General features: G+C 39.5%; 1 protein-coding gene and 1 pseudogene across 1 annotated transcript in view; one reads left to right on the top strand and one right to left on the bottom strand.

The window, feature by feature from the left end:
• tbxa2r (thromboxane A2 receptor) overlaps nucleotides 1–2205 on the bottom strand; it is a 51431-nt gene extending 49226 nt beyond the window's left edge. The window contains exon 1 of the mRNA XM_066695552.1: nucleotides 1879–2205. The gene's annotated coding sequence lies outside the window, so the exon portion shown is untranslated. The remainder of the gene's footprint in view (nucleotides 1–1878) is intronic.
• Nucleotides 2206–5340: 3135 nt separating this feature from the next.
• Nucleotides 5341–5459, top strand: LOC136718621 (uncharacterized; annotated as a pseudogene).
• The last annotated feature ends 6801 nt before the right edge of the window (nucleotides 5460–12260 follow it).

Below are 12260 nucleotides of genomic sequence, written 5' to 3'. Positions count from 1 at the left end.
ATGTTCAGAAAATGTGTTCCTTACCCCAATATTATTTAAATTCCTATAGGATCTTTGTTGAGAATGTTTAATGCTCCCCAGTCACTTGGGTCTGTCATACTTCAGCTGATGGCAAATAATTTCAGATATTTTTTTCAAAGCCTGTTTTCAGGGCAACATCTTGAGTGAATTAAGAAATAATTTGTATTTGTGTCCCCTGAGTACATTACTTTCCTAGCAACAACAGAATTATGATAAGTTCGAAACATGCATGAATAGTATGAAAGCTATGAAGAAAATAAAGTACATAAAAAGCCAGATGTGGCCATATGGAGTGATTTAGTTTTAAGCTTGTGACATTCCATGTACTTCAAATACTGACAAGCACACATTTCCATTTGCTTAATCTAACTTGCATGAGAGTAATAAACATTTAAAGTAGGTTTAATGACTTTCACATAAAATTGGCATTCAATTGTGTTTTCAGGAGTTGAAACAAATAAACAAATCTATCTAGTTCAGGAGTAAATGCAGTTTATTTTAGTGACCTCACTACATTATATGGAAAAATGTGGTTTGATGCAATTTTAGACTTGTGTTCTCTTAACTCAGCAGAAGGAAAATATAAAATGCAGGCTAGTTCAATTGGTTTTACTCAATAATGATACACATTATTACAAAAGATGCACAGAGGTAGATAGCTATTTAATTTATAAAGTTTTTGTCACACCATCCCCTACCTATTTTTACCACTTATTCTATCATGTGTATGTAATTATTTGGGATAACACACTGATGCAGAAACAGGCACTATATGTACTGAATTTATAATGTGCATATTTGTGATCAATATTGTAAGTCATCTGAAGAATGATCTTAATACACATTTTCTAATTCGTTTTAAAGGTGATATTTGTTTGTTTTATGCCTAATTAATATAAGCCATATAAGCCTCAACATTATTACTGACTGTTTAAGTACATTTGAAACCACAAGCTAGTTTTTATTTGGGACATCTTAAGTTTTCCGAAATACTTGACCTCTTGAAGTAGATTACTTTATGCCTCAAAGGGAACTACATACAAAACAGATGGTTATGAAAATCCAGAGAACAACACTAAATGGTCCTAGTTTTATATTGTATCTTTAAAGCAACTGCACTACAGGCGTCTATTCAAACGAGAAATGCAGTTGGAAAACAAAAAAGAAAAACAAGACCTTAATGAAAGCCAAATGCAAATGTTTGGCTGTTTGGTAATTGCAATACTATAAGATTTATATTGCCATAAACCCGAAATAAAAGTATGAGCGACTTTCCTATTATATTTCACGCATGTAAAGTTTAAAGTATTCACAACCTTTCTGAAACAATGTTATTCGGGGATTCATTTAGTTTTATAAATAGGAGCAAAGAGTCCAAATATTCTTAAATAGCCTAATGAAGTTCAATTGGAATTAAGGTATTTTAACTAAATAGTTGTCCAACAAACTCTGGAAAGATAATTGATAAGTACATAAGTACCGTGCCTAAGGTTTATTTAATGTTGTTTTTCATTTATTTTAGTTCAAGGTCGTTACATACCGTACTTAAATCGCACTGTATTGTTTGCAAGTCATGGGGAAACACAGGGCAGACGCATTTTAATACAATAGCATTCAAACTAAGCATACGTATTGATCATACTGTTTTGTATTGTCTATTAGATAAATCAGATGATTTCTTTAACTTTAATTACTAAAAAAAAAGAAAATTCGGAGATCCATTTGTCAGCATCAGAAACGCCGCTACTACTACTACTAGTACTACTACTACTACTACTACTACTACTAATAATAATAATAATAATAATAATAATAATAATAATAATAATATAATCACACACACAAACAAAAACATACCGTGTCTTTAACCGATGAATCGCTCCTTTTGTTTTTTCCTCTCTCAACTGCAAGGATACATATGTTGTAACTCTTTAGATTGATTGCTCATCTGAAGTGCTGCTTTGTCAGCGTTGTTTTCTCTTAAGGGACAATACAGCTGTTTCCATCTGCCGTGCACCCACCTACTGTCTCCCTCTCCCGCGATGGACTGGTCCTAAGTACCTCAGAATGATCAAGTTACTCTCTCACGGAAGCCATATTTTTCTAAATAACTTGATATTGCGCCAACAAATGTTACTTGTCAATGTTGTTATTGGGATCACTTGACATTAAAACTGACACAGGCATTTAAAAAAAAAAAAACTTTCCTCAAATGCAAATCTAAATGTACCCATACTAGTTTTACCCGAACATACAGCCATATCCACATACAGATACGCGCATGGATGTATATATACACGCATGTCTTTGAAAGAGTTTCCTGAAATTCTGAAACAAATGACAATTACATATTATAGATTCAGTATCACTAATGCATTTGTCTCCTCCATCTCAATTGGGATTCACATGAAATAGACAGGTGAAATAAAGAGGACTCTTCAGTAAAGTTAAACAAGGAATTTGTATTCACTAAGAAGAAGAAAAAACGGGATTATGAAAATAAATAATCCAGCGCAGATTCACACCGGGAGACGGCGCTACAATAACTTCCAAAGTACAGACAATATTCAAGTTCTCCACCATCCTAGGTATTACAATTGCTGCCAGCATCTGCTGTCTTTCCTAATTTCCTTCAAACAGTGCAGTTCTACTGGACAATCAATTAATATCACTTCAACAGCTGCAGAACACAGACTACTTGGGTTAACTGGAGAGCACAACCCTCAACTAAATCCCAGCCACATGTCCATATAAGGAGACTTCTAGTTTTTCTCTATGTAGGTCAGTAGCATCAAAGGCAAACCCACTTGCTGAGCATGCATGAACTTTTGGAAGTTTATTTAAAGTAATTGAATAAACTGAAAACTCATAAAGAAAATGAGAACTTTCTATTATAGAAAACTAGCAAAGTACACATACATACATACACACCATATTATGCTATACGACCTTTGGTATTATATCAAACATAATTATTAAATAATATTAAATAAATACTCAACATCATTACATACATACTCATATGCTTTTATCTTTTTAAAATTATAATATATATTTTCTGAAACAATACAGCATAACCATGTATTTGTGCAAATGCCTTACATATACATACATATTATTATAGGGCAATTCCAGCAGTATGGATGTGACATTTGCACACAAAATGCAACTTTCTTGCCTTAGGGCTCATTTTAATACTTAACTAAAATTAACACCAAATGTAAAACAGCGCACACTTTTTTCAGACATTTAAATTAACTTAAGCAAATACATAATGTAAATACATAAGCCGTTTTTTCTACATTTATAAATATTTCGTTTTTTAAATAAATGCTTAATCTCCGTTTTTGAAAAATAAATATTTATCGTTTGATTAAATATTTAACTAAATCCTAAATATTTGAGTCACAAAATAAATACATAACTTTTAAATAATTATTTAGTCTAAATATAAATGTTAAATATAAAATTTAAACATAAATACTGTTTTATTGTGATAGTATTTTACAATACAAATGAAAAGCATACAAAATTGTAATACTTATGATAAAAATCAATTCTAAAATAATTTCTAAAACCTTAAAATCTTAGTGATTGAATTCAAAACAAAATGCATTAAAGCATGTGTTAAATGGCAAACTGCCAAAAGAACATCAATTAAACAAAACAGTCTAATACATTGAAATTAACAGGAAATTAAATGTTAAATATAAATATAAATGTTCAATATAAATATAAATATTTGCAAAATAAATATATAGCTAATATGCAAATACAGTCCCGCCCCTCTGGTCAGTCAGCCTCACACAGCGGTGGGCGGGGCTTCAGTAACCCGTGTAATGTGAGCTGCGTTTCGGTGCGTCGTTGGGGCATCAAATTGTATTAAAAACTTTCACCGAACTGGCAGAGGGTTTGAGGTATAACCTTTGAGGTATAACCTCTCAGAGAATCGTTTCCACCTTTCACACACTAGCCCACGATCACACCAGCATATTGGATTTATAAATAAAGAACACATACTCCTGGTCATCAGTGGTCCACTCACTGAACCAGTGCACTGTGAGAGTGGCCGGGTCATACCTGTAACCAGATGCATTGTGGGATATTTGTGTAAAAAACACTCAATATAACTAAGATAGTGAGATTCAGACAAAGTTTAATTTAGAATGCCTCGTAAGACATGCATTTATGAAGATATCGCTGCTCTAGAGGCAGTTCAGAGGAGATCAACCAGACTTATTCCAGGTCTGAAGGGAATGTCCTACTCAGAGAGACTAAGGGAACTGAAGCTTTTCACCCTGGAACAGAGGAGACTACATGGGGACTTGATTAAAGTCTTCAAAATCATGAAAGGCATCGACCACATCAAACCAGAGGAGCTTTTCCAGATCTGCAGGGATGCACGGACCCAGGGACACAAATGAAAATTGGGCTTAAAGGCATTCAAGATGGAAAACAGGAGACACTTCTTCACACATAGAGTTGTCGCAATCTGGAACAAACTCCCCAGCTGAAAATTTGGGAACATTTAAAAATAGACAGGATAGTATCCTGGGATCACGGTGTTAATGGACACCAAATGAGCACGGTGGGTTGAATGACCTCCTCTCGTTTGTACATTTTCTAATGTTTCTTCTTTATGTTTCTTAAATCACAGATGTGCAATAATCATTTATTTTTGACAAAAATAGAAAACTAATATCATTCAATTATATTACTGAACATAAGTAATATTAAGCTTCTGCTGGATTACAGAAAGGATAGGATATTATCCCTATTCTCCTATTTTCCTTACAGGGCAGCTTAGGTCAGTCTGGAAAGTCTGGCAGTGGGTGTGTCTCTCTCTTCCCCCTGCTCTTATTCTTCTTCTTGTCTCCGTCTTGTCTTTCTTCTTCTCCTTTTTCTCTTTGTCCATTGCTTCTTTTATAAGGCTTCTCTTTAACCAATCACATTTTGCCAACACCACACCATGGTTTGGGTGCATGATACAAATATATCGATATGGCAATAAGAAACCTAACTTCTTGGGTATTTGGCTAGGAGCCAATCAGAGGACAGGTATCCTGGACTCTAGTTTAACTGCCAGCAGGGCCCCTCGGAATCTTAGGAACTAGGTAAAAAGAGGGAGACCTGTATCAAACCAGACAGCATAGAATTTCCCATAGAAAAATACATTCTAACAAATAATATCTTACACATGGTATTATTTATAATGCTGGTACTAATATAAAACATTATATAGTTACTAGAAAACACTTTCTTCTACTTTCCAATACAGGTTCTTTGCCCTTAAGAGGCGTGATGCAGGCAGGCCTCTCGCTTTGCATCCACACCAGCCTGAACGCACCTGATCTTGTCAGATCTCGGAAGCTAAGCAGGGTAGGGCCTGGTCAGTACTTGGATGGGAGACCTCCTGGAAATACCAGGTGCTGCAAGCTTTTTGATGGAGAGCCCAAGAGCACTGAAGGCTTGACGAGTGTGTTCTCCTCTTCATTTTCAGTGCATGTTTCATCAATACATACGTTGCCTTTAAGAGACGCAATGCAGGCAGGCCTTTCGGCTTGCGGCCACACTGGTCTCAATGCGCCTTGTTGTTGACTGCGGGATTGACCAAACCTGTTTGGTTGATTGTGAGAGGAGGGAGTGTTTTCAGAAACGAGTGTCTCTTTGTGGATTTCTTTTTGTCTTGTTTTTTGACATTTTTGGGTACCTGTACTCCTGTGAAGGCTTCCCGGCAGCTTTGTGCTGTGCAGAGGAAGCCGTTTTTTTTTTCTTCCATCATGGATTTGGATATCTCAACTGTGAAAGAAAATGTCTCTGGTAAGAGATTTTGCAACAAGGAATGCACAGTGATCATTGATGTTTCCCGTGTGGCCAATGTGACTGCTTTGGCTATCATTGATGCAGTTCATAATTCTTGTGAAGATGGTGCTTGCCTTGCATGCTGACAGAGAGGGGATAAAGAGTATGAATTGACTTTGGAGACAATTAAACAAGTGTGTACCCTCCAGACTGGTTTAGCTGTTAAGGGGATTCCTTGTTGCTGCAGGCTTTTTACCGATTAACTTGTGGTCTCTTTTTTGCATCTGCCATCAAGAATAATTTTTACCATCAAGAATAAACTGGATACTTGGGGAGTGAGGGTGGTTTCAGCCATCAAGCGTCATGTTTATTATGACACGACAGTTGCAAACGAGACAAGGTTTGTTCGGGTTCGTCTCCCTAGCATTGTAAAATCCTTGCTGCACAGTACTAGGTTTGACACTGTGGAGGGACCAAAGTATTTGAGTTGTGCATAACAAGCAAGTTAAAGTTTGTAATTTGTGCATGCTGGATGGCCAAGGAATGAAGACTTGCCCTCAGTTCACTTGCTTTCAGTGTAAGGAACAGGGTCATTATGCTCGAATTTGTATAGCTGTGCGGTGCGAGGACTGTAACCATGCATTGATGAGTTACACCTGCCTGGATTCGGCAGTGGAGGAGGTGAGAACTGCTGTGACGGAGACACTGGGAGATGGATGTTTCCTCAGTGATGATTGCGACTCCTCATGATGGAGTGGATGAACTGAAAGGAGTGCAGGGGCAGGAAACTGTTCATGTCCAGCTATGCTCCCTTTACAGGATGTGGTGCAGGGGGACCTGACAGTGGACTCTGGTGAAGAGGCTCTGAGCACTGTGCCCATTGTGGATATGGGAGAGGAAGCTGAGGGGGTTGCGGTCACCTCTGAAGACGTGAGTAGAGTGAGACGGGTGGAAGATATGGAGGAGGCAGTTTGTGGGGGCAACCAGTGTGCTTTAAAGGTGGAGCAGATGGGCTTGTGGGGGGAGAATGTATTCCAGCAGCAGTACGCAAACTTGGCAAATGGATGAGATGAAAAGTGTTGCCCAGCAACGGCCATATTTCCACTAGAGTTGTGAGCAAGGCGAAGTCTCCACTGTGTGTGAGTGGGGTTTCATATGCTCACTGAAGAAGTTTCATGTTTGTGGGATTTGGGATGCTGCTTTTCTTGATAATTGTAATGGTTTTGATAACCTCCTTAAATTCAAGTGGGTTGTGGGATGAGGTCAAGTTTGATAAGCTATTGATTAGTGTTGCTTATTCTGATATAATCTGTCTTCAAGAAACATTTTGGAATGATAATTTGGTTGATAGGATGAAGCGTAAATGGAATTGAGATGTTTACTTTAGTAATTCTGTGACTTGTAGGAGGGGGGTGGTGGCGATATTGGTGAAGGCAGCTTTTACAGAGATGGTGACACTGGGTGCTTCCTCAAAGTTGCTATTCACTTGTTGAATGAGACGGTGGAATTGGTGAATATTTATACACCCAATGAGACACTGAGACAGGTTTTTTTCAAGGGATTACAGGGATTTTAATTCAGTGAATGGGATAGTGGTGGGTGATTTTAATGTGGCTTTGAGTGCTGCAGACCTTGCAGAGGGCATGAGTTTCAGGTCTGATTCTTCGATAAGGGGTCTGGCACTGAGATTGGATCAGCAAAACTTTGTGGACTTCTGGAGGTGTAGGAATGAGGGTAGGAGGTAGAGGCTCTGCCGACTCAGTCATTTACTGTTATTATTATTATTATTATTAGTGTTTTGTTTGTTAGTTAGGGACTGTTTATATTTAGCTAGTGCTCAGACAGAGCTAAGTTTTGTTTTGTAAGTTTTCACATTGCACCTGCCATTGAGGGAAACAATAAACAACAGCAAGGCTCTTTTGTACACTCTGCCTGCCTCCCTAGTGTGTGTTTCTAGACCAGACCCTGCCTACAAACAAGCCCTTTTTGTGACGGGCCCCCCAGCCTGTCACTTTTCCATATTTTGACTGATTTGGGTTTGGGGGTTTTAATTTTACCTGTGATCGATGATGACGATTTGCTGATTTATGGTAGTGAACGGTAATCTGATCTGTTGTTCAGCAGGATCTGAGATCATATGAAGAAAAAAAAAAAAAGCGGGAAACCAGGCTTGGGGAGCTTGGCCGAAATAGCTCAGCTGGGAGAGCTAAAGCAGGGGTGTCAAACACAATTTTACCACGGGCCAAGTTTCAAGTTTCATTCGAGGGCTGCATAAATATTTGCTCATCCCTATTTATAATTCACTGTCGTTTCAACACAATTCACAACACTCTATATTTAAATTAATTAGTTAGTTAGAATTATACTTAATCTTTAGCATTTACAATTATCCAAAACACATATCTGACCTAATCACTACTCTGAGGGGGTTTCATTTGTTGAGGAGACCTGACAGCGTTTTCGTGACACTAGCTTGGCAATGTCCAGTGTAATATCTTGTGCTGAAGCGATCTTCAATATGGAGTGTAGATGCCTGTCATTCAGTCGTGAAGTCTGGGGGGATTTGTTGAGCTTCATCAGTGAAAACAGCTGTTTGCACAGGTATGTGCTATCAAACATTGAGAGGACTTGTGCAGCATGCAGGCAGGTCTGTGGTAACGGCACTGGTAATAAGGGCTAAAACTCTGCAGCGCCAATGGAACTGAACTTTGTGTGTCATTGCATTGCAACTCGATCAATCCCATCTGGATGTGTTCACATCAACACCAAACGGGATGCAGAAAAGCTGGAAACTGAATTGTTGGTTGTTAAAATCTGAGAAGCGGCACTCAAATTCTTTACACAACAAGTTCAGTTTTGCAGTGAATCCAGCGCTTGGAATAGTGACGTTTGTGAGAGAGTTCGAGATGGCTTGGCAAGTCGGGAAATGGAAAAGGTTTCCTTACTTCATTTGCTTCTCCCATGAATGTAATTTAAGATGAATGCTTTCACACTGTCATACATCTCTGCTATGACCTGTTTACTGCCCTGTAGCTTCATGTTAAGGTAAGATGCTCAGTAACATCACATAGAAATGCAAGATCGCACAGCCAGCTTTCATCCAAGAGCTCTGATATTTGTCTCCCTTTGTTTTGCAGAAAAAGTCAGATTTCTGCCTATAGCTCAAAAAACATTTTGAGTACTACGCCCCGAGGCAAATCGCCACATTCAACATTAAGCTCCTCAAGGAATTCCTGGAATCAGCACCAATTTAAACCTTTAAACCTCCCGTAGTTTTCTTTTGCATCCTACCAAGCAGACCTGTTTTTTCAGCACACAGCGCAGGCGCTCCTCTGTGCTCAGACCCACTCATTTCTCCCATGGGAACTTAATTTGGTTCACACGTCTCTCAACTTGCTGAAATATGTAATTTGCTGTGCTGGTGCTGTGCATTGCTGCAACATCCAAAAGCTCTTCAGTAACATTTAGATCTGAATTTACCCCCTGGATAAAAACAGATTCCTGGGCTGTGTCCATTATGTCAATACTCTCTTCAATAGCAGGCGAGTATGCAATGAAATTACTTGCTTTTTCGGCAAGCTGGTCTTCGAGATTAGCAGCTAAATCATCTACTCTCTCAGCAACGGTATTTCGTGAGAGACTGACATTTACAAACAAATGCTTTTTGCCTGGACACACTACATCGCTGGCTTTAAGCAAACAGTTCTTTAAAAAAGCACCTCAGAGAAAGACCTTGACATTTTGGCAATTTCTTGGGATACAATGTAACTCGCTTTAACGGCAGCATCACTCTCTGTTTTTGCCCTTTTGAACATGGTTTGCTGTAGTTGAAGACCTTTTTAAATTCAGCCACTTTGTGCAGCCTCTGCTCTCTCTCCAAACACCCATACTTTGTGTTTAGTCTCGTAGTGCCGCTGTATATTGAATTCTTTCATCACGGCTAAACTCTCCTTACAAACGAGGCATACAGCTATTAAACTCTGCTCCATAAACAGATATTCCCACTCCCAGCTTTCCTGAAACACTCTACCTTCCTTGTTGAATTTTCTTTTCTTGGACATTTTGAGTTGAATTTATTGCACATTATTACTGAAAGAACAAGCTGCTGTCATCCCACTGCTCAAGAAACCAACCCTTGACGCCACCTCTCCTCAGAACTACCGCCCTGTCTCCCTACTCCCCTTCCTCTCAAAGACTCTCGAGCGGGCGGTCCACCGTCAGCTCTCTGACTTTCTGTCCCAACACTCACTCCTTGATCCTCTGCAATCCGGCTTCCGCACAGCTCACTCCACTGAGATGCTCTCCTACACCCAGCACATCACCACACTGAAACGCACCTGTAGATTCTTCCTGAGCAACATACGCCGGATCCGTCCCTTCCTCACTGACTACTCGACTCAGCTGCTTGTCCAGTCACTGGTCCTCTCCCACCTGGACTACTGCAACTCCCTCCTGGCCAGCTTGCCTGCAACTACTACCGGCCCACTCCAGCTCATCCAGAACTCTGCGGCTCGTTTGGTATTCTCTCTGCCACGATTCGCACACGCTACTCCACTGCTCCGCTCCCTCCACTGGCTCCCGATACTGGCACGCATTCAGTTCAAGACATTGACCCTCACCTATCGCTGTCTGGACCACACTGCACCAAGTTACCTTCAGACACTCGTCTCTCCATACATTCCCTCCAGACCACTGCACTCCTCCAGTGCCAGAAGACTAACTCTACCTCCTCTCCACTCTCCTTCCTCCAGAGCCTGCTCGTTCTCATCCCTGGCCCCTAAAAGGTGGAACGACCTGCCCACCAAAGTCAAAACAGCAGAGTCCTTGACCTGATTCCAGCGCTTACTCATGACGCATCTTTTCCGACAGTACTTGTAATATTAGTCCTTTTATCCCTGCTAGATAGCACTTCACAATTTTATTATGCTTCTTGTGTTTTCGATTTGTTTTCCTCTTTGCTCCCTTTCCCGTAGCCCTTGACTATGACCCTACATCTTGACAGCACTTAGCTTTTACCGTCCAGGATGTAGGACCTCACTTACTGTACTTGCCTGTGTAAATTGTAATTTGTAATTTGTAAAATGTATTATATTTTGAATTGCTGTTTTAGTTAAAGTGAATTTGTAATGATTGATGCCTTTTACTTAACTGTATTTTTGCACTTTGTTTTGCACTTATGTTGTAAGTCGCCCTGGATAAGGGCGTCTGCCAAGAAATAAAAATAATAATAACAACAACAACAACAGGAATGTGGAAAGTAACTCAGCCTTTGATTGGCTGTTAAAAACCTACCTCGTGCCAATGACATTCACAATGGCTGAAGGGAATTGTAGTTTTCACACGCAGGCCTAATTATTTACTGATACACCAGCTTTACATGGGCCGGATTAAAACCATTGTGGGTCCGTATTTGGCCCGCAGGCCTGGAGTTTCACACCCCTGATCTAAAGATTTCTGCGGACTGCTTGGCGTCGCTTAACAGACCCCATTCTATTCCTGGTTACACTTTGTGATGCAAGTGTTACGGTTTACACTAGGTTGACCAGACGTCCCCATTTTTCTAGGGACAGTCCCCGTTTTTGGTGGCCTGTCCCCGGCTGGAGCCGTCCCCAGAAATGTCCACGTTATTTTGCAGTTATTTTGTCAACTCAATATGTGGGCATCAAACTCGGATCATAAACAACAGGCTATCAATATGATATACTTTGGCTGTAGGACTGCCCTATTCATACTGATTGCATTGATTCTGTGTCAGTGACACTGTGTGTGTTGTCAAAGCATTGACGCAGCTGCAGTACCTTCTGTGGTTGCCGTGGCAAAGGTAAACAACAAGCTTTTTTAAGAATAAGGTTCGGGTACAGTCATACAGCAAACTATGAAGCACAATACTAAAATTGGAAAACTTTTTAATTGTTGTTTTTCTAAACAAGCCCAGCGTTTCACTCTAGGCGGAAATGAAGCAGAAACACACTGCAGGAAAGACGAAGTGGCCAATCACTGTTCTTGTGGGCTCCTCAGTTTCCCAGACCAGATAGTAACTAGGGTTGGGTATCATTAGAATTTTATCGATTCCAATTCCGATTCGGCTTATCAATTCCCAGTTTCAATGTGGTAAAAAAAAAAAAAGAAGTCAAACGTTTGATATCAAACACATTTATTCTGTGTCTTATTTTACAAAACATTTAGTTGCAGCTGAATACCATGAACAAAAATCAGCAGGCTACATAAAAACTGAGGACTCGTTTAAGAGCTGTATGTGTGCAAAACTGTTATATTAACACTAGAAGCAGAAACTACCTACAAGCGGCAAAGCCGGTCATTGTAACCGATAGCTTGTATTCACTGAATAACAAAATAAAACCACCTTAAACATGTTTTATAATATTTAACATTTATTTGAAAATCCAAAGTTTAAACCAATAAAGGCCTTTATTTCC

Source organism: Amia ocellicauda, chromosome 22, assembly GCF_036373705.1.
Source record: "Amia ocellicauda isolate fAmiCal2 chromosome 22, fAmiCal2.hap1, whole genome shotgun sequence".
In the NCBI taxonomy this organism is placed as follows: Eukaryota; Metazoa; Chordata; class Actinopteri; order Amiiformes; family Amiidae; genus Amia; species Amia ocellicauda.
Note: the sequence above shows the minus strand (reverse complement) of the source record. Positions and strands in the feature narration are given on the sequence as shown.